At 31.6% G+C, this 25,010-nt stretch overlaps 1 protein-coding gene across 5 annotated transcripts in view; it reads right to left on the bottom strand.

The window, feature by feature from the left end:
- LOC113516002 (long-chain-fatty-acid--CoA ligase 1) overlaps window positions 1-25,010 on the bottom strand; it is a 76,206-nt gene that overhangs the window by 41,429 nt on the left and 9,767 nt on the right. For 4 of the 5 annotated variants that reach the window (XM_052900990.1, XM_052900991.1, XM_052900992.1 and 1 more), the window contains exon 1: window positions 2,118-2,296. The exons of the other annotated variant lie outside the window; for it this stretch is intronic. The gene's annotated coding sequence lies outside the window, so the exon portion shown is untranslated. Of the gene's footprint in view, window positions 1-2,117; window positions 2,297-25,010 lie in introns of those variants that run through there. 5 annotated transcript variants of the gene reach the window in all.

Below are 25,010 nucleotides of genomic sequence, written 5' to 3'. Positions count from 1 at the left end.
TACAGATAAAATGCTATTTGATTATAAATATATCAATTTACATTGTATTTTAGTTGAACGCTCTCGTAGCAACAATCATTTCATCGGATGCAAGCATTTAGCATACAGATAGGTATACCGATTGACAAAGACTAGACATGACTCAGACCAAGTCTTATTCGACGAAGGTAGATAATTTTATAGATAATAGGATGTTGAAGAGAAACAATATTTCATACGTACCTATATCATGACAAGCTACTTTACATGTATATTGAAGTAAATGCCTTGGTTTTGGAGTTTAATAAAAGATATTATTAAGTTTAAATTAAATGTTGGTATTACTAATAAAAACATAACGAATATTTTAGACAGTTTTTTTAGTGCAATGCAACCTATGTTTTTCGCTAATATTGTTTATGGCTAGCTCTCTATAAGTGAAATAATATTTAAAATCGGTTTAAGTATTTTTGAACGTATGTATTAAAAATTAAATACGAAATCTTTCTTTTTTATAATATTTGTTTAGAATCTAAATGTTTAAAGATTGTGTCCCACAAAAAAAAAACAACTTCAGTTAGGACAAAACTAGATCTTCTGGTCTATAAATTAAACTACTGACTAAAACTTAAAATTTTATGGGACTAATTTGTAAACAGATAAAACTAAAGTAAACAGATAAAAAAGAATTTTCCAAATCGGTTTAAAACTGACGGGGTTATGAGATGACAAATATAAAAAAAAAGTATAATCGAATTGAGAATATCTTTCTTTTTGAAGTCGCTTAAAAAGCGATTTCAGTTGAAACAATATTAATATAGAACCAAATGTGGAATAAACACTGTCGAATGCATAAATAATAATCAATTCAGAACTGTTGAATATATCGCTCAATATAAAAAGAAATTGTAGATGGATTAAAATAAAAAAATTGAAATACCCTAAACACGCAAAATCGCGAAATTTTTATGGTAAAACCTCATTTTAAGGTTTTTGATAACCCCCATTTAAAATTGATTGTCCACAATCTTGAATAACAATTATAAATGAGATATCTATCTAATTATATAATCCTTTAAAAAACAAACAATATTAAAATCATTTCGCCTTTATACTTAGTTATCTATGAAGCCCGTTTTCTTAAATCAAATCATAATCCTTATATCAACAGAAAAAGTCAATAAAACAATACAATTTCTCCATTCAAATTATGAAGAGTCGTCAAATTTATTTCAATTATAAATAATTGAAAATTAAACCGTTTATTATAAAAAAACAGCCTTAAGAATTCTTTTTTAAATATTTACTATATAAGTCTTTAACATTTATTATTTCTGAAAACCTCGTTAGCATAATAAAAAGCAAAATCCAAAATTTACAAAATTTTACAAATACAAATATGTTCACACCTGTATCACAAATTAAGTAGTCAGAGGTATTTGTCAACCGTTGGCGTTAACATTTCGCCGAATTTCGCCGAAAAGATCTCAACTTAAGCATCAAAACGGAGTCATTGAGTACTTACTATTGAAATGTAGTTCTAGCCAACACAAAGAGCTCATTTATACAAAGCAGTGAACTGAGATGTAAGTGACCCAGAAAAGCACTACGAATAAGTATCAAATTTCTACCATATTAACTAATAATGGTTGAAAGTATGTGTTATGATTGATTTTTGTTTTTGGACCTAGTACTATAGTAGGTACTCCGGTCGTGAATCCTACTTTATATTTAATATTAATACAAACAATATAATAAGAAAAAAAGAAAAAATATTTTTCACCAATGTACTTTACACTAACATACACACACTAATATAGCTTATATTTATAATAAAAACTTAAAATGCCTAAAAATTTCCAACTAGTTATCATATTATTATTTGAAATAAGGTATAGGATTTGACTTAAATTATATTTAATTCAAATCCTATGCCTTAATTATATACGAAAAATCGAAATAAGTTACAAAACAATACAAAATTCTTGAAAGGTTACCTATGTTTTTGTAAGTTTTACAACAAACATGAAAAAAAACCGATCATCCGTGTCTCGGATGCAAGGACAATGACATGTGTTTGTGGAGCATTAAAGAATAAAACCACGTATTACGACATTCGAGCTTCGAACTGCACTTACAAAATGGAATAGTATGCGTATGTTTGTTTGTATTATCGATTATATCGCGTTAGAACGTCACTTGTTTCGCGTTGAGTCGACTCGCCGTGCGGTAGGAGGCGTTATCGCGGATGCGCGTGCGCAGGTTATACGCGCGGCCGTTGCGGCAGCCGTCCGTTGCGACAATGCGCTTCCATAATTTCGTGAGCTACCTCCCCCAGTCTCCAAGCTAGCACCTCTCTCTTTTGAGTAGATACGAGTCGGGGCAACGGTAGTAACTTCTGTCACTACATATTCAATTTTCAGCTATCTGCTTCAGGACTAAAGCTGAGATTAGGAATTTGAATCCTTAAATTTTATTTAAAATGCATACATGTAGCACTATAACAAGTATACTATGCTAACAATAACTAGAAACTAAAACTTAAATTAATAAAATAATCGATTTTACTAAATTACCTCTACTATCAATATTATCATCATCAAGCAGTGTCATAGCATATTCTAGATTCACAGCTCACGTTACTGTTACAGATCTAAATTAACACATAGTTACAAAACTTTACTTTTGAAAATCTTCCAAAAGGAATTTTCACTTTTCCTTTATATTTTGATACAGTAAATTTAAATGTATGTAGTTTTTATATAGTATTAGCTTTTATTTTTCTTATACAGCTTCTTTGTATTTTACCTGAGGATAGACGCATATTTGAGAATTTAATAAAACGTTGATGTAATAAAATTATTGCATTGTCTGCATCAAGGAGTCATTGTTTATACAATCCGCAGTCTTTTTGTTTTATTTGTGGTGAATATATTGTATATAACTATAATAGTTGTCTTTGTAAATAATTATTGTAGTTTTTCCATAGTTATATACATAGAATAATTTTCACATATTCTTCTAAAATAAATCGATATACACGTTGATATAATTTTTATTTTACACAAATAAATTATGGGTTAATAGTGCAATGAATGCAAAGTCGCGTATGTGTACATACAATAGTTTATTTATCTTCGTTACCCTCAATTCGCGTTGTAAATTTGCTTGTTATACAACTGATTTCAGGTTAAATTAACTGCAAATCTATAAAGTTGGATCGTTCATTTCTGTTTTAACTGTCGGGAGTTCTCGTGTGATTTCGCAGCTAATCATAATATTACTGACAGAGATATAAAGGCCTTTCCCATTAAAGCAAACATTATTTATAGTTTCTGACTGAATGTCTAGCAGTAAAATAGCTTTGAATAAGGACTACAAATTACTTGGATATATTTATAATAGGATACCTATCTAAAGTAATGGAATAAATTTACTGTAATGGATCCTATCGATCGTTATAGAAGTAGGAAAATATTTTTAAACGTATTAAAAAGAGGTTCTGAAGTTACAGGTTTTTTTTATTTCGATGTTACTCCATATCTTTTAGAATTCTGTACCGACTTTGAATATTTTTAATAATTTTTAAGGTTTTTAGAAATTGCCCTTATTTTCTTTTTGTCCAAGACAAAACAAAACATTGCACATGGTACTACGTCACGACAAAAATATACGGCATGTACTTAAAAAAATCACAATAATGCTTAACATAGAATAAAAGAAAAGAAATAGAATATTGTGTAATTATATTACTATTACCTATTAGTAATATAAATAAAAAATACCACGTATCATTCCAAAAGATATTTCTCAGTAAACGCTTAATTGCCCAGAAATCTTAATCGTTTGTGGAAAATTTCAACTTTATAGATCTAACACTTCTTACGGCATACGAGTATAGCATGTATTGATATGATTAATATATCAAAGCATTTGTATAAATAAAACTTTGCCCCTATTTGTCTTATTATAAAGTACGTATAGATGTTTGAATTCTAAGGTATAAGTACATTCATATTGGCCATATGGTCCCGACATCGATTAGTTCACCCCTTCCTTTCCTGTAGATGTCATAAGAGGCGACTAAGGGAACTTGATGATAGAGGAACGGGCAGCAGAGTCCCTCTTAAAACATCTCTAAAAGCCTAACTGCGGTTACCAAGCCACCTGCCAAGCGTGACAACTACTGGCAAAACTCCCCTTATGGAAAAGGCAACAATAAATTTCAATGAAGTTTGGTACACAGGTGGTCACATTAACATAATACTTTTATCTTGCTTCATTTGGATAAAGCCGCGAGTAACATTTTGTATATACGAATAATAATACGTAAAGGAAGTTATTTAGATGATCGGCCTAAGCAAAGTTTATTACGTTTTCAAATTGCGCATCTCAACTCATACCTTACTGAACAAAGTGTTTAATAATTCATACTAAATCAACACTCCGATGAGCAAAATATAAACTGAATAATTTTGTTGTAGCCTGCAACTTATCTAAACAGCAATTACAGAAATAAATAAATATTTCAAACTAAACTTGGAATTGCTTGAACGCATTTTACTCACGTTATAAGGTGTTCAGATAAAATTAAATATGTTTATTATCTCTCACTTATTGTGCTGTTTTGAGATCCCTATAAGAGTTTCTGATATAAGATGTATAGGAAACGTGATGGTGATTCCCTATTTCTTTTATACATTTCATTGATAATAATATGAGCTAATGAATTTAGGTATTAAAGAATATTGCAATAATATTTATATTGTAACAAATCATATTGTACAGCATGAAAATATACTTTCATATAAATAATTGTGTCGTTTGTGTATGATAAAAATGTATAAAAAATTTTTTTACTAACTTGACTGTAATTAAGTTTCTGTAATTAATTGTTCATTTTGATTGTGTACGTATTGTTAATCTTTACAACCTGTATCATTCTTTAAAGGGAATAATAATAAAGAGAAAAATAAAAAGTAAAATTTACCTTTTTTAGAATCAAACTATAATTCTAATTTAATTATCTTATAATTTCATTAAAAATAATTAACAATATATGTAATATACCTTTCTATATACCAGATGAAGTGGAGATAACCGACATTCATTTGTGGGAACTGTTTGAAAATGCCAAATTTTTATATGGAGAGCCCAAATATTTCTAACCTATTTTCTTTAGGAAGGATGCTCTTTTAAAAAGATACTTAAAATTTCGCTTCCATCTACTATAAATCATTTTTCTATTTCTATTAAACTGTACCAGTCTCACTCTCAATTTTTATGTACATTATTGTACAAATTTTCAACATGCATGAAAAACAAACATATTCATTGTAGATATACTGGTACTGTTGACTTGTCGTGTGCTGCAGAACTAGCAACCATCAACACTATTGATGATTTGTTTGCATTACTCTGTTACTATGAATACGCAATCTTACGAAATAACTTTACATATCGTATTGACTTATGCACTGTGTGTGTCAATGCAGTAGAATAAATAACCAACACTGCAAGGGCAATGAACCACACTTGGCTAATACATATAAATTATTTAACCTACGTACAAATGCAACAAAGATTTCTGTAGGTACTTCTGGAATCAGTAACGTATGTATCATTTTCAAGATATTTTTCCTAATTTTAATCCCTCGTTTAAACATAGTTTCCTCTAAGATTTGTTGTTGGAAAGAATTATACTTAACATTAACATCACTATAATTATGGTTAATGACATAAATAAATATATTTTACTGATTTAAGTATTATATTAGGAAAGTTCATATCACAGGTTAGTTTATTTGTTCACATGGAGCATTTCATGCATTACAATGTTTGGTATAAATTCACATTGATATAAAATAATTTGTTAAACTCAGTGCACTAAAAAAGAAATAAATGTTGGTTATAAAACTTATATGAGAGTATACCAAAGGAAACTAGTATCCGAAAACGGAAATTTCAATAAATAAATGGAACAAGGCGAAGAAATAAAATATTTAATCCTACCATTTCAAAATATGAAGAGTATTAGAGACACATGGTTATATAAAAGTACGTATCTTGCATAATATTTGCAAAGTAAAGTGAAGCATACACAAGATCCTATTGACCAAGTTAAAATTGTTAGGACGGCGTATTTCTAGGTGTGCTTGGGACGACAAGCAAATATTCAAACGCACTATGGAAACGTATGATTTGTTGCAATACTTACTATGAGTAATAGTTTAAGATAATATAGGTACAAAGTATAGTAAAAGTACTGACATTATTTATCATCTATGTATATTATTATTTATTGTTTGCATTATAATATTTATTGGATATTATAATGTTTCACTAACTACTACACGGGTTAAAGAAATTATATCGAAAACATGTATTTTACATTTTATTTTAGTATTTCAAAAACAAAATAATTGCAAACAGAACTATCCTACTAATATTATAAATGCAATGGATGGATGAAATGAAATGAGTTTATATGCATTAAACAATCTTAAAATTATTACAAAAACCACGTGGTACTATTTTGGCGTATGTTTAATTGCCGTAAGCGATGTAGGCATCCAAATATTTATATTTTATAAAAAGAAATAAAAATATTATTCAATTATGTCATTCAAATTGTCATTACATATTAAAAGTCAAATTCATGTCACTTATACATATATGTAATAAACTGTTTATTAAATTTAGACTCTTTCTTGTAAAAACTACTGAACGATTTCAATGAAATTTGATATACGGGCAGGTTATATCTTAACAGATGGGACTTTATGTACTAATTCATGCTAGTAAAGTCACAGGTTACAACTAGTTATTAATAATTAGGATGAAATCATTTCACGTCAAAATTAATATTATATTATTATAAGGGATACTATTTTTTGTATGTATGTGCCATTAAGAGCGGTTTCACACAAAAAAAAATTACAAGTAAGAAATCGATGTGACTACCGCCTTTTTAGATTTCGGTTGACAACAAATTTAATTTTCAACTGAGGTTACACTTACTGCGAACACGACCGCAGGTGGTGGCAGAAATAGGGGCAGGACTATAACTCTCCACAATACTATCATTAATCCTTTATGGGGTTGTTAACCTCGGTCCCCGTGATAGACAATGGTGGTAGTCGCGACTGTGAGCAGAATTAATACGTATGCACACGCAATGGGAAGCGGGAGACGACCAGCCTTGAACTTGCACATGCAATTCTATGCTGGCGATGAATGCGAAAGCAGTCGCCATTTCTAGTAGGCGCGTCATGTGAACAAATGTGACCAACATTTGTGACATTTTATTATTTAAATTTTTTTATTCCATAATAATTTTTATCCGCAAGTTAAGCTGCACTACCAGGTTATATTTATACACTACTAGCTTTTACCCGCGACTTCATCTGCGTAACCGGGATTTGTTTACTGACTGGGATAAAAATAGTCAATATTCTTTTTTATCCCATTTTCAAATATAGTAGTAATTGATTAAGCCGTTAAAGCGCCGAGAGATAGCAAACACACAAAATCATTTTTACGTTTATTATATTAATAAGAACTTGCCCGATAATTATACATATTAGATATCTGTATCAAATTTATAATAATTAATTGAGTCTTTGACATGCCAAAAAGTATCAAACAAACTTATTTTTACATTTATTTTTTAAAATAAAGATAAATTTACAAACGTTTTCAAACAATGTCAGCGATCAGTTGTCCTCTCTTTTTCAGATCAGCTAAATCTAAATATTCTAACTAAATATTATTTCATCATAGGAAATCCGCGGCTTTGCTTGTACAGTACCTGTTTTTTGCCGCGGTTTTGCCTACATTATTTATGTTACATTATTATGGTTCTATGTGTAGGTAATGGAATTTCTGTTACTTACATGATCAAAATTTTGTACTGTTTTTTTTTCTATTACTTTGGTACTTAAATTAATTTATTAAATTTCCAAATGTATCTATAAAGTAGTAATTTTTTCATTTTAATTCGTGATGAGATAATATATTGATTTTTTTATATGAATTATCCAAAAAATGTTTTCGTAGATCAATAGAATCAGCTTAACAACACGTATATTATTTGTCTTATGTATCCTAAAATATGTAGTAGTGTGGTCGTCACACTCGTTGCTTACACACATGCTGTAATGATAGCCCTATTCCAATAAGCAAGTACACACACATCGTATCCCATTTTGAGTTTAACAGGAAAATTCTCTTTCAATATTACACACACTACGAACTAACTGGAAGTAGTTGTGAATGCACGAATTATGATCATCATAAACGGACGGATGCTAAGTGCAAGAAAGATAAATAAACTTGTCAATTCAGACGAGATATGAAAGGACAATTTCTACGAAGTATCCACCTACGGAATACCTGCCTACCTATTTTTATAAAGTATTGTATATTGTGGTATTAATACCTATATCCAAAACTAGCTTCTACCCGCAGCTTTGGTCGCGTATGATATTTAAGAGAGGTGGAATTTTCAATAACGTTGAAAAGTATATTATTTAATTTTAATTAGAAGTCTAAAACTAAAATTTCGTTCTTCGGCTTCATTTAGAACTTCCATACAAACTTTCAATCTCTGTTCATCACTTTAGGGGTCAATTCTTCAAAAGCCAATAAACATTATTAGTTTTTGTTTTGCACCTAAAACCTAAATCTAAAATTTACGTATCTAACATCTAAACTGATAAAATCCCATATAATTTTTCTACCCCATTGTTAACAATGTAAGTTGTCAGGCCAAGCTCATGTGATTCTCCATAGAACTCATCATGGTTAATTCTTGATGAATTCCCCGCGATGAGCTAACTGACCAGCTTTCATTATTCCTTATTACCCCCTCACTTGTGTCCTGCCAGACTTCTATATATATATCTATTCAGCTCTCATTAAGCCACTACTGTACATAGGTCTCCTTTGTGTAACGCTACTTGTAATTTTTCAGAGTTACCATTCCATTATCATCCATTAAAAAATACTACGTAGGTATATATCCAATTTTGTGAAAATAAATTAGCATGTCAAGAGGTAAAAAGTGGCTTTTATATTTCTAGTATTAGTAAGGTTGCATTTTTTTTATTAACAATATTATTAATAATTAATTTAACAAGGTAATTTAACAACTACCTATTTTTTCTATATTTACATTAACTCGCATAGTTACAAAAAAACTAAACATTTGTTAATCAATTAAGTTACCTAATGACTAACAAATGACATTTAAGTGTCTATATATATCATATTCAAATAATGATAAAAATGTAAATACTGTCAAATAATATTTATTTCGTTAAATTACTAAATAAACTAACTTCGAGAACACTTAAATTGTTTATCTATACAGAAAATAAAATTACTTTATTCTCACTTGTTCTACTTTATATTCAGCAATTTAAGCGTGACCTGAGGAAATTTTTCGATGAATTTTGAATATACAAAAATGATATTAATATAACAATACCATTTCGTAATAAAAAAAGTTTAACATTTTCAATATACTAAAGTTTGCCCCCTATTGATACAAACACATCTATTGGTACATGTGGTCCCGACATAGAATAGGCCACCCCTTCCTTTCCCATAGGTATCGTAAGAGACGACTAAGAGAAGACGAGAGATAGACAACAGCGTCCCTATTAAAAATATCTCCAAGCCTAACTGCGGTTGCCAATCTGCTTGCCAAGCGTGGCAACTACTGGTAAAACCTCCTAAAAGGAAGGCTTACATTGATCAGTCAACAGACTGATATGATTATACAAAGAGCAATACATCACTGAATACTCTGTGATACCCTTGATGACATTATGGTACCCCGCATGTGTTACAAATATTGAGAAATAATTGTTATGCTTTTTAATACCATATCTAACCATTCAAACTGAAAACAGTTATACAACTATAGCTGCTTAGTGACAGGAAAAGTAGTAATATAAAAACATTAAAAATATAAACAATACAATAGACTTTATAATCTCTAACAGTCTATGATGGCGATTAGGAATCAGTGGAAAATAAAAGCTCACTGTCATATATTTTATCTTTCACATAACCTATCTTTATTTTGTTTCTCCCTGTTTTTATATCCATCTAGATTTATATTGCATACTGTTTTCTAATTAATCCCCATAAATCAATCATAGAATGTCCCAGTGCTGGACAAAGGCCTCCCTGGACTGATCCCATCTCGCACGATCGCTAGACAAGCCATACTAGTCTTTGTGGAACCGGTCAAGATCGTTTCTTCATCGCATATAAAAAAAGATATTATATAAGTATAAATGGCTGACTTTAATAAGAATTATCCTACCCATGCGCATTATTCTTCGTTCTTTTAGATGTATTTTATATATTCATGTGAATATATATAATATATCTAAAAGACAAATAAATAATGGATTTAATTTCTTCGCATAATAAGCTTAATCAAGACAATCGATTACTTCAAAATTTCTCTGACAACTTTTAAGCTTCCTAAAGGTGCCCAGAGAAATATTTATATTTAACACATTACTAGCAACGATTTACGACTGTCCGCATTGTGCAATGTCTAAAAATCCTACACTATTACGTGTATTATTTACTGAAATTTCCTTTATTTGGTCTTTGTGCAGCCAATAACAGCTTAATAATAGTTAGTAAATTTGGTATACATGCAGTATTTGAATAAGTGAAGAACATAGGCTAATCTTTGTCTCGATCTATTTATATATCCCAGTCACGCGGACGGAGTCGCGAGTACAAACTAGTGGCTTATAAGCTAAGTAACACTAGATGTGTATAGCAAAGCTGTGTTGGCAACAGCAATCTCGCGAATTGTACAGGGTAAGCAGCCAGTAGGTTGTGGGGTCAACGACCTCCGGACCGGTCCAGCTAAAGCTTTACCAAGCGAACATAGTGAGGCAAACTTGGCCCACTTTTCGCAGTTATGCACCACAACACAGCACATATGATGTTTAAAAGGACATGAATATTATAGGGCCCTCTTTGCACTTTGAACTTAAAATACTGTTTATCAACACCGTTATATATTTCTTTCAAAATTACACCTATTTAAAATATTCCAAAAGTAAAATTCCTAAGAGGAAAATCTTTGTTTTATCCATCATTGCTCTGTTTATATTGTAATTTTTGTTCCTTATATCTAGATATAATACGCTACAATAATATATGCGATAATGCGCTACCCATGGACATAAGACAAATTTCTAACAAATTTATTTTTAAGAGAAAAGTCTACGAATATCTTTGGAAAAAACTGTGAAAGCAGTTCACCTTCATCATCATCACTTTGATCTCTATCGTTGTTTATTTGTGTTATCGTATATAATCTATAAGTAGGTATATTTATATATGTATATTTATATTTGTATATATGTATTTTTATTACATATTTGTATATTTATGTAATATTTGTTTAATATATTCATGTATGTATATTTATATAATCTCTATTGTATGTGTTGTAATTTTTTTCACCGCATATTAAAATTTCTGTTTTGCCAAAGGTTGACTGGGAGAGAATGCTATATAGTATTAAGTCCGCCTTTTGTACCAGACATTTTTTTTGTAATGTGGTCAATAAAGCATAAATAAATAAATAAATAAAATAATTATTTCGAGCATTGTAATCATTTAAAAACGTCAGTGTTCTTAGGATACGAATTTAAAGTCCAGAGACTACGTCAGTAGGTATAAATTGATGAAATGACACAAATATTTCAAGATTTAATTCTGTTTAACATAATTCCACAACTCAAGTACCGCCTGTTTCGAAATTTTTCAATCACTTAATGCTTATAAAAATATGATTTTCATATTTTAATATTTCTATATAAATTTGCCATTTCTATATAAAATCGTCATCAGAACTAAAATTTTTTATTGAATTTTCACCACTTTCCAACAGACTGATTTAAATTATGTACTTCATATTCTTTGAAAGAGTTTACTTTCAGGGTTGTTTTACCATTTTTTGCATAAAGACAATAATTATAGTCATTAGTAACAACAAACTTATTATTATAACAACTAACTTAACGAATTTAACTTATTTATAACAACCAACTTATTTAACAAAATGGTGTAAGTATAAAATTATGTCAGAGACTTAATGAAAATATATTTGTATATTACCAACTTATGGTTACCACATATGGTACATCTATATGAACAATAATCCTTTCACTATAAAATACATATATATAATTTATAAAACAGTTACAACGGCGCGTCACTACTGTCGTGATGGTGCACTTTATCCTGAACCTTTAATAAAACATTTCCTCATTGCAACAAAAGTAATGCAGTTGGCCTCCATTAATAAATTAATACTTACATATAGACTTGTTATATTCCGTGGTGATGCCCGTGTGAACTAGGCTCTCGTGTGAAAAATTTCTCCAATTTTTTATAACCGAAAATGGTTTAATTCTATTTAAATACCGAAGTGTAGAATGTCATAATTATCTAAAAAGTTTACACAAAACACTAAAAAGTTAATTAATAATATTCTATTCTTTCTATAATCAATAAATTCACTATCAGAGCGCTTTTTAAATAATCAATGAGAAATATTGAAAACTGTTCAATTATTTGCGTGATTGAGTAACAAATATCTAAATATATTTATAAACTTACAAATATGCAACAACTTACATTTTAAATTTTAAAACTTATGTTTATTTTATTTCACAACTTCCGGATGCAGTCGAGTCAATTGTCGGAAACGATAAACATAGTAAGTTTATAAAATTGCCGTTACGCTTATGTACTTATATATATATAACATTACATACATTTTTATAACTACCATTTTAATTATGTGACAACGTTTAACATACCTCGATGGTTACGGGTTTGAATCTGGCACAATAAAATCTTTGTATTTATGGATATCGTATCTATTGTATCATATTAGCCAATAATTATTCACTCCTGAACATAGGCTTCCCCCATACAAGGGGGTTTAGCTATTAGTTTCCATGCTTCACAGCTAAGCCCGCTTGCTAAGCGTGACAACTATTGGTAAACCCCCCCCCCCTCCCCTCCTTGCCCTGGGAGTTTTATGCAGCAGTGGATATTTGTGTACGTTTGTTTGTATGGGTCTAGATGTTTCAATTATTACAATAACTAAATCATAATAATTTCCTAAAACAACAATAGACTATGTTCTTGCTGTGTTATATGGAACCCAAATAACAAAGGCACGCACAACTCAGAATACCCATACTTGAATATATTTACAAAAGGCAATTTCTGGTACAGAAATTATTTACAGAAAATTTTTTGACCATACTGAGAATCGAATCTGAAATCTCATTTTGTATTCGTATCTACTATTGACTCACGAAGATATCGCCATATCTGAAACTTCATGTAATTGACAGTTAATTGTTACAATCTGCTTTGTCAAATTAATTAATTCTCTCTCGATTACTGAATGCGACGAACCATGCAAGTCGGCTGAGAAACTTGCATTACTACGGTTTGCAGTGACTCAAACAATTGTAGAAGAGTATTAAGACAATTAGCAGCTATCAAACTAAATACGATATGTGCCTACTCTAATTTTCATGTCATTGCGTTTCTATAAATAGTTCTTGAATTGAGCAAAATACAGCTTGTTAATAAAATATTACTAATAATAATAATACAGACAGTTTCTAGGTGTATTTTTATTATATTAACAAGCTAGCATTGACAACGTGTTTGTGAAGTTACCAATGATTTTTTTCGAAAATTTTCGAACGTGATTACTGACGCGTTTTACGCGAACGTGCTGTCAGTAAGCGTCTCGTTAAAACTGTTTATTTGACAGCAACTTGGGGACTAGTGGAACGCCCCGTTGATCAGAATACTATTATTTTTAGCAAGCACACTTTACCCCTTTCCATAGATATATATATTACACATTTATGTATTATACAACGACTTTGTTCACAGAAAAAAACGTATTTGCCATTTTGTTTCAATTTGGAATTATAAAAAAATTATTTGTTTTGGACAGTATGAACTAGACCTCAATTTACAATGCGCTTTCTCCCATAGTAATTCTTGCAACTAAGAAAAATGAAAGCAAAATTGTGTCTATTTTTGTATGTTTGTTCTGTACAGCAACGTAACATAAGATATTCTAATGGATATGTAACTTAATAGATTTTAGAAAATGTGACACGAACAATACTGTGATATCTTAATAGATATGTGACATTACAGACTTTAACAAATGGTAAGTTATTACCATACCTTAACAACCCATTATCGCCCCATTACTCTGATTTCTCCATATAAGAAGAAAATTATACTTTACTAACACTACGTTAATTTAGCATTTTATTTCAAGTTATTTTTCTCTTGCACCGGCGTCCTTAATGATGAGTGGCAAACCACTTTACGTATTCTGTCACCACACCGAACGGAGGAAAAAAAAAACATTTGACACATTACTTTACTCTTCATTTTTCATTTGGTACTCCGTTACCACATGGAATGGAGATTTTTATTACGGAACTAAATGCATATTTAACTAACCTACAAGTATATGTAATATACAACCTTTTACTAAATGGCAAACAAACTGACAACCCACCTCATGTAAAGTGGTAGCCTAAAAACATTAATAATACCATGGGCATCCAAAGTACACTGTCTTTTCCATGTATTTCTATTCCTGAGGTGTACACCTTAGTGGTGTTATCTTTTCCTAACCTATACTTTACTCTCATATTCAAAATGGAAAAAATACATACAAGCACAGCAGCTTGGCAAAAACACGAATTGAACAAAGGTTTCCCACGTGAATATGTGCAAACTTCCCTTTAATTTTAGTACGCGTGTTATAAGCTATACGGTGATGGCATTAAATAAATACAGTAGCTATAATTTGTCAGGAATACAGTCCGGTTTTTGTTACTCTATAAAGTTCTTTTGATGACTTATGTCCGACCCGAATACAAAATTCATAATACGTTATCTTTTGTTATAAATACTCCACATACAGTGAGTAATGTATTCATTATCATCATCATCATATCAACCTTTAACTGTCCACTGCTGAACATAAGTCTCCCCCTTGGGGGGTTTCGCCAGTAGTTGCCACGCTTGGCAGGCGAATTGACAACCGCAGTTAGGCTTTGGAGATATTCTAAGACGGCTGCTACTTATCCCTCGCACTCCCTTAGTCGCCTCTTACGACACCCACGAGAAAGGAAAGGTTGACCTATTCTATGTCGGGACACGGCAACGGTTTAAAGAAATGTATTAAATTTATAAATAATGAAAATAATCTACTACAAAAAGTAGATACTTGTTTCTAACATAATAATAATGTTCTCTATGTAACTATTATGACTTAAGAATCAATAGAACTCTAGAAGAGATAGGTAATCCTGTAGCTCTGTATGCGCCGGCACAGACTGGTTACATTAATCTCCCGGTTCGCGGTTACTGTGTCGCGTAACGGTAAAATGGCAGATGGAGCCATGCGCCTACATGATGCCAAAGAGCATGCTATTGCAGACAGTGGTATTTGGACGATTTTAGTTATCTTATCATCATCAAAACTAGCTTCCTGTTAATCCCACACTCATCGTTTCTGGGATAAGAGAAGAATATAAAGGATGGCTCTTAACGATATATTACATCCCACTAAAGAGTAAGAAACTCTCTCATTAAAAAAGAATATATTTTTTTAATAGATGATAATGAAATGGTAACCTCACCTGCGCTATCTACGAGTATATAACCTTGTGGTTACCAAAAAAGGATGATAAATGTGAATGAAAACAATTCAGTTGATTTATCTAGACATTCATTAGGGAATAACTACGATGGTTTCCAGAGAAAATCGACCTGACCTCACATTGCTAACGTGGTGGCCGCAAATTCCCGATAACAATAATCCCTTCTCCCTTAAAGAAGAATATTAGATATTACTAAGCTCGCGAATCAGTTTATACATCAAAATTAATTTCGAGATTTCGTTGCCTCTTATATCCTTATATCCTCAAGATGCAGATAGACAGGCAATACATTGCGCTCTTCGTTCACATAATATCAGACTATTATTACCGTGTTATCAAAATTGGTATACGAACTAAGGTAGTATATTCTTACACAACCAATTATATGAATAATATGAGAAAATTCTCTAACGCTAGAATAAAGAAAGCAAATGTTTCTTTGCACCGTTAGTTTTAAAATAAATACATTTATTATCTTTACGTTTTTACCAAATTATCTATATAATTTGTTGGCGAATAAAACGGCCCTAAATTACAAACTTATCTAATTTCCAAGAAATTAGGTATAATATCTGAGCAAGAATATTAGTATAAATAAATAAAAAGATATAAATTACATTTTATATAGAATAAATAAATATTGTATAGACGAGATAGATAGACGTGGAATTATAGATTTTAAATATTTTTTAACTAACCTAATATGATTGTGCCTGATGACAAAATTCTCAAGATTCGACTGAAGCTGATAGACTATTTTTTATATGATTCTCACGAATATTTCAATTAACACGAAATTACGCGAATAAAGCCGCATACAGGTAACAATAACAAAAGCATTTATTAATTTGCAAGTCTATCTTTTATAATCTATGCAAACAAGCCCACAGAACCTCGGCGTAGTGAACTTGGTGTATTGTGTCATGCACATGGGCAGTTATGTTAGCAACTAAACTGACACACTTTATAATAGCACAAAAAACTTTAAGCTACAGACCATTGTGTTCCACCGCCAATTGTAATGTGGGTAATAATTCATATAATGAATATATATACATATATATACAACGTAGGTTGCCTCTTATTCGTGACTTCGTTTTGAATCTATATTTTACATATCTGTATATACCTATGCCAGAGATTATATATTTAATAAAGTGTAATAATATATTACTTATTAAGTCTATTACTAAGTTTTATTTATTTACTCTTTACTGCACAATAAAACTTTGTACAAGTGGCGAGTTTAATGACATATTATGGTATCTCTAAACTAAGGTTACTAATATAGTTAACTGTGTTCTTTTTTTAAAGGGTGATAATAGAATGGTAAATTAGTCTACGCTATCGGTATATGCTTGCGGGGCACCAGTGAGGAACGACAGATGAGGATGGAAAGGCTGGTTAATTAGCCCATCGTGATAAAAACTCTCAGAAGTCAGCACGGTTTTAAGAGCTGACCACGTGGGGGTCGACTTAATAGGGTATATTGCGAACAATGGGACTGTAAAGCCGCTATACTAATATTCCCTCCCCCCAGATATCTGTGCTACGGTAGGAATCATCAATTTAGTCCAGTTTCAATTTTAATTTTGTTTTTGACTATTTTGCATCGTGATAGAATGTTTTTGGCCTAAACTTACACTGTTTAACAAAGTTGATGCAATGTTGACAACTTTCTTAAGTGATTAGTAATAAGTATCTTCTATATGTGGACATTATAATGCCAGTAAACAAATACCTAATTGATTTCTTTTCCTTCCTAAATCTATGATGTTCAAGTATTGCTTGGGTACCTTTGTCCCATTCGTGTTTCAACCGTGAAGCAGCTGTTTGCATGGCCGTGTTTCGGTTTGAAGGGTGGGATATGGCGTGAATTTACTGGGTACAGAGGAATAACACCTGAGTCCTCAGGAATGGTAACGCATAACTCTGTCATGTCCATGGTACTGCTCGTGTCTATAGGCGACGGTTACCACTTTCCATCAGGTGGACCGTCAGCTTGTTTGCCATTCTAAGTTGTATAAAAAGAAAAAAATATATAAAGTATATAATAATAAAAAATCTTTTTTCTCACTTATCTAAAATAACTTATTAATTCCGCTACAAATCTGTCGATTCGACTAGTATAGCCAGTTTTAATAAAGACGCGTCATATGTTCAAACAGTTATAAACTATAGGCAAACTCTATTTGGCAACACAAAAAAAAAATAGTTGTATCACGAATCAAATGCATAACCCAGATTTGGTAGCAATAAAAAATTACTATACAGTTATATATAGAATCATATCTCTTTTGCGGCAAGGACCGGCAACGGGGTCGATGCCCTCTGCATCCCATGTTTTCGGTTGCTCAGTTTGCGGAATTAAAATCAACTCGAAGTGACCAAAAACAGCTGTTGAAAATACTAGGTCCAATATCCAAACACTTATATATATAAACCTGATATGGACAAATGAATTATAGCTACTTAATATAAAATATACTTAAGTAGTGAATATATAATATTTACAGCATCATTTTTAAAGGATTGGCAGAGAGGAATGCATTGCAAGAAAAAAAAACAATATTATAAACAATCTTAATTTTAATTACCTACCTAAAATGACGAAAAACAGTTTTTAAAGATTCTAAAGTAAATTCTAATGATTTTTGTTGAATTGAGAAAAAATTACTTTCGTTTTGGTCTTACATTAATTTAAATATTAGTATTGTTTTATTTTTTTATGTTACATATATTCTGAGAAATATAAAAAAAAATCCGTTGCCTTTATTCATTTTATATGTTTTCAAAGAAATCCTACTAATATTAAATTTAAAAGTTTGTAAAGATCTTTTAATGTTTTTAACTTTGTGAACGGCTAAACAGATTCGTATAAAAATTGGCTCACGGTTATATTGTATTCTAATACACATAGGATATTTTATATAATATATAGATTCATGTAGGCAAAGCCGCGAGAAACAGTTAGTAATATAATATCACGAACATAATGCCGGTCATTTATTGTATTGTGTAATAAAGAATAAATAAATAAATAATGCAAATTTGTGAATACGCCATGAATTTAATTTTAAACACTGACACTTCAAGTAAAAATTGCTGATCAATATTGTAATTTGCAAAACTGAATACTAATCAATTGAATTGAGTGCAATGACGACACTATTAACAATTGGAGCATCAGCCTTTCCAGTTATGAAACATAAAACTCATCTGACGTATTAGGGATGTATATATAATAAAATTATGCATTATATAGTTTATTCAGGGTTCCGTATGAAAAAATAAAAAAGTGTCATTGAAATTTTATCCGCTCGTCAATACGAGTATGTCATAAAAACCAGCACTGTTTGATTTATCATAAAAATCTTTCACTATTAACTTTTAATTTAGCATCTTGCCTAGTAAGCTACCTACCTACCACGGCATTTCTGTGTGTCTTTGACAGATAAATCCTTAGATTGTATATAAATCGTATAGATAATATAGAAGTTTTCCCAAGAGACTACAGCATGTAGTTCTTCAAAAGGGGGGTAAAGAAGTTCCTTCAGGGTGGGCAATGCCCGCGTAAAACCTCTGGTATTGCAGGCGTTCATAGGTTACGGTAACCGATTACCATCAGGTGAGCCGTATGCTTGTTTGCCACCTCAGTGGTATAAAACAAAAAAAAATTATAATTTGATGAACAGAAGTGATCTGCGGGTCTACCATGAAATGAAATTCCGAAATTTCGGACTCAATTTCGTGTTTTTGTTTATACCAAAATCGGACCAATAAATGGAGTTTAACATTTCGTTTGTCATACATACTATCATAAAAGTCCAAAGGAACAATATTTTTACATTTTTAATATTTCCAAATGACATGTATTATGTAATTTTAACATCAAATTTCTGTTTCGTTTGGCTCCGAAATTTCGGAAAACATTTCATGGTAAGCCCTCTGTTCAGCTTCCAAATGTCCTTATAAACATACATTTGTAGAAACAGCTAAACTAATGAAATTAATCTTCTGAATGACTATTAAATTTACTAGCAAATGCAAAATTTTGAGAACAGCTGGACCGATTTTTGAATGGACGGAAATTTCTTTTTATTTTCAGATAATCCGAGGAAGGTGTTAATAAAGAAAAAAAAAATGCAAAAACTACCCTAAAATATAAAAAGTCCCATTTTTCTTTTTCTCATACAAACGGTTCTAGATGCCAATTTAAACATACCTACCTAAAGTCAGCTATTTTATAAAACTAGTGGGATTTTACAACAACTGGACGATTACAAACTCATCATATTACGAGGCCGTCAGAGCAATGATCTTCATTTTATTAGGTTGAATGAATTATTTAATTTATAGTCGCATGAGCATAATGTGATTGGTCGGTGCAATGACCGCTTGTTACCCAGTTTTGTTTCGCATTTCAACCGACTTCAGGAAACAAGAGGTTTGCAGTTCAATGATGTTTTTCGTGTATGTTACGGGGTATCTTAACCAATTCTGAACCGATTTTCATTATTCCTTTTTTTATTAAAAACAGGAATATTGATTCTATACTTATTTTGTTTTGGTTGAAAACTCATTTTTGGAACAAAATGTTAAATTTAAAATTAATTAGACGACATCCATTTGGTGACAGGATAAATACAATACACTTTTATCCACAGAAAGTCGTAAGAATGACTCAAATCTGTATACCAGGGGGGGAGGGATTGTAAGTAATGCGGACTACCAGTCCCATTGCAAGCAATATGCCTAACCAGATCAACATTCACGTGGTCGCCCCTGGAAACCATCGTGCAGAATACCAGGTGAATTCATCACGATGGGCTAACTGCCCTGCCTTTTCATTCTTACCTATCATCCCTTTACTAGTGCTCCGCCAGCGTATACCGTTAGCACGGGCAGGGTTACCATTTCATTTCCATCCATTAAAAAAATCCTATACCATGGCACCTGATCAAGGTCGTAATAGTAGACTTTTTTGATGAGTGAAAATGTAATGCTAACTCCATACGCGCTATCGGTTTACATGGGCGAGGAAGCAATGAGAGATGATAGTTGAGGATGAAAGCAGGTCAGTTAGCCTATAACTCTATAGCCATAAGGAATAACCCTGTGGAGATCGACTTGATAGAATGTATTGTTAACAATGGGACTGTTTGACCCGTTACTAACAATCCCCTTCCGCTGCATAATAATAGACTAATATCCTTCTTTTAGAGTTATCCGTCTCTTCTAAGAGCTCCACCGACAAGAGCGCAGCTCTTAAATGGATAGATAGATAGATCCTTCTTTTATAAGAAAATACCCATGCTTAGTAATAAGACTTTAATTGGTAGTAATGTTGAGGCGACTAGACGACACAAAGGTGACAAGCATGCAGTCAATCTGATAGTAAACAGTTGCCATAGTAACGGACGCCGGCAACACCAGTGATGATGTCAGATATTAGTTTCCTGATACGAAATGATATGAAACTACATCATATAAACTTATTTATGACAGTTATTAAAATATATTACACTAATAAATATATGTAAATTAATGAGTCATAAATACAGGTTATGGTGACAGTAAGTGATTTTAAATTAACGTAATAATAAACTATTGCAAGCACAGAATTTTAAAATAGCCATGTCACGCTTCAACACTGCAGAGTGCAAACTTACCGCATCTTACGGATTTTTTTTTATGATATGAAAGGAAAATATAACTTCGCCAATGTTGGTCAATTGGCCCATCGTGACAAATTCAAAAGGTTTTTAGATGAGATCGCGTGTAGGTACTGACAGAATAATATAGTGGCCGCAATGACACGTTAGACCCCTTTACCAATCTCCTCGGATTATTTAGGTTTTTTAACGGTGTTAATCATTCTCACTTGTCGTCTCTCTCTTGTAGGGTGCTAGCGCATCCCAGTATATAACCATCATAATAGGTATACGAAGACAAAACCTAATAACTAAATTTTAGTTTACAACTGTATTAACCAAGTCTCGGTTTAGTCTCCGACTAAGCCTGTACAGAGTTATTTTTGTTGTTCAGTTGTTGGTTAGGAATTAGAATCTGGTTGATAGCAAAATACGTGCCTTTCTGCCTAACTTGCAGGTGAAGGGGGACAGAGATTGTTAGCAATGGAGTTTGACAACCCCATTGCTAGCAATATGCCCTATTGGGTCGACATCCGTGTGGTTCCCACTTGAAACCATCGTGAACAATTCTTGTTGAATTCGTCACGATGGGCTAACTGACCTGCTTCATCCTTACTTATCATCCTTCACCTCCGATGCCCCTCCGCGCGCGCGGGTAGGGTTACCATACCATTATCACCCATTAAAAAAAACTTGCCGGTGATGAAAAATATTGATAATAAATCCAAGTGATGGTGGTAGGCTCACTTCCACGTTGAATTCTAATATACTCTGCAAAATATATCTCGAATGTTACATTTATCACAATGACAACAGTCTATAAATACATCTATTACAACATTAGGGATTACAGTCGTGAGTTGTGTTTTTTTATATTTTAACGGCCTCAGTGGCGTAGTAGTTAACATGTCGCGTTGCTAAAATAAAGTTTCGAGTTCGAATGTCGGTCAAGTCAATGTAAAAAACATTTTTTTTTAAATTGGCTCGGGTTTGAGTATTTTAGGGTCCAGATGTTCGTTGTCATTTATTAATACCAACCGATTAGTATAATTGTGTGGCACTCACAAAGAAAACCAATTTTAATTTTAACAAAACCAGTTATTTTAATAAAATTACAATGGGCTCAATCTGTAAGTATATCCTTTCAGATAAAAAAGTAATATTCCAAATCGATTTAGAACTGACGGAGTTATGAGGTAATAAACATAAAAAAAGAAATACTACCGAATTCAGAACCTCCTTCTTTTGAAGTCGGTTGAAAACCCTGCAGACAATTACTTTTAATATAATTCAAACAAAAGGTCAGTTCCATGAATGTTTACTCCGCGTATATTCACACGCTTATGTAGGTAGCCGAGTGCAGCTCCGGTTATTCTGACACACAAACCTCGTGCACGGGTTGAATTGACCGACAACAGTTGCAGGCACAGCGGCTGCGCTCTCACTATAATTGCAAGTGCAATGACCGTCAATTTTTATTTGCCAGCGGAAATTAAATGTTTCTAAACGAAAAACATAATGTTTCGTGAACTCTTTTGATCTGCATTCAAAAACCAAAATAACCGTAATAATACGAGTACATCTACATTCATATAGATTATTAATTACATGGTTCACATTATTAAACAAAATTCCAAGATGCACAATCGGAAAATAAAGTACATTAAACCTAATTATGCACTCATATTTCCTCTTGTGATATTTGTTGATAGGGTAGTTTTAACTATTTTGTAAAAAAAATGTTATTGTTTGTATTTTTATAGGTGTATGTGAATTTAGGATTTTTCATATATATTCAGGCTCACGTAGATATTAGATACCAGCTGTGTAACCCACAGCTTTTGCCTTTATAATATTGGGATAGAAAGTATCCCGTTTCAATCTAAAAACTTAACATTTAAATTAACAATTTTTTAAATTATTGCATTTATACTATTTTCTGCGACTTTGCTAGTTTGAATTAGGATAAAAGTATCGTTAATAATCTACCTCTTTTCTACTCGTATTCCTGCTACCAAGTAGCTATTCTTGCATGACTATATTTCAAGTCAATAGAAGTGATATTGCAATACAATTACAAGATATATATATCTACTATTTGTCTGGATTAACAATTCTAAGGAATTGTAAAGTTTGAGGAGTGACGTCGGCATAAAATAGATATCCTATTATATCTATCTATATAAATATGATTTCCATTATTCTGTTCACATTTTTAATAAGTGGTAATAGAATAATAAGTAACCCCACCTGCGCTATCGGTATACGCTAGCGGGGAACCAGTGAGAAATGATAGATGAGGACGAAAGCAAGTTAGTTAGCCCATCATAACGAATTCCATATGAATTAACCAAGATACCACTTTGCATTAGGTGGACCGTCAACCTGTTTGCTATTAAAATTATATAAAAAATTACAAGTTTAAATTTGTTTCTCATTTCTTCATATTCAATTGCAACTATCTCATTTTATCAGCTGTTAACTGTCCACTGCTGAGCATAGGTCTCATAAAGGTGATTTTGCCAGTAGTTGCCACGCTTGGTAAGCGGATTGGCAAATACAGTTAGGCTTTAGTGATATTTTAAGAGGGACTCTGCAGACCATCCCTCAGGTATTAAGTTTCTTTAGTAGCCTCTATGACACCTACGGGAAAAGAAGTAACCCACTTTATGCCAAGACTATATGGCAACACTCTGATTGTATAATTAATTGGAATATAATTTTTTTCTTCGTTACAGGAAATACTACTTTATATATATATGATACGTATATACGTATGTGTTCATAATTTGTACCTAAATAACTATAGTTTATCTTAAATAAATCATATAGCAAATTTTATGGAACGATTAGTAAATATTTCTAAAATAGTAGGCGCTAACGCAGTACAAAATGTTATCTATATTTATACATATTAGTAATATTATTTATGATACGATGACGATTATAGTATTTTCTACATTTACCTATTATACCAAAAGGACATCAAAAATATTGATTGTCAAATTGGGCATAGAGAATGTTATATATAGCAAAAGGCAAATGATATTTTATCCTTGTTGCGCAGACAAAGTCGCAAGCATAGCTAGCTTTATATAAAAGATCGTTCTTATTATAACGCCAACAAAATACGCTTTTAGAATTCTTCAAAAATTATTTAATAAGTTTTCTTAAAAATCGGCAACGTGTGCTTGATATCCCTGATTAGGCAGTAGTCTGTAGGTTACGGTCATTGTTTACCATCAGACGGGTCGTATGCTTGTTTACCACCATAATAGTATTGTAGTATTTTATAAGAAGAAATATTGAATTGAACCTTAATTGTAGAAGTGAGTTTACAATTTTTTTTTGTATCTTCTTGGCATCAATTTTTATGATTATTCAAGTAGTCCAAGGCGACGACAGCAGATATACTCTCTAACGTACGCGCATACATCGGCACGCGAAAAAAAAACAATGTTTAAGCTCATTGCATTATTGAGCATTGCTCGAGGGAGGATTCTCCAGCAACGTGGTTATTGGTACCTCCCTGGGGTATATTATTTTTACTAAATTGCATTCCCATGGTTATATTAAAAGATAGGGGAAGTATGTTAGGATTAGAAAA

This window comes from Galleria mellonella, unplaced genomic scaffold (assembly GCF_026898425.1).
Source record: "Galleria mellonella isolate WM207_F2 unplaced genomic scaffold, CSIRO_AGI_GalMel_v1 utg74, whole genome shotgun sequence".
Taxonomy (NCBI): domain Eukaryota; kingdom Metazoa; phylum Arthropoda; class Insecta; order Lepidoptera; family Pyralidae; genus Galleria; species Galleria mellonella.
The sequence above is the reverse complement of the archived record's forward strand: the minus strand, read 5'-3'. Positions and strand labels throughout refer to the sequence as shown.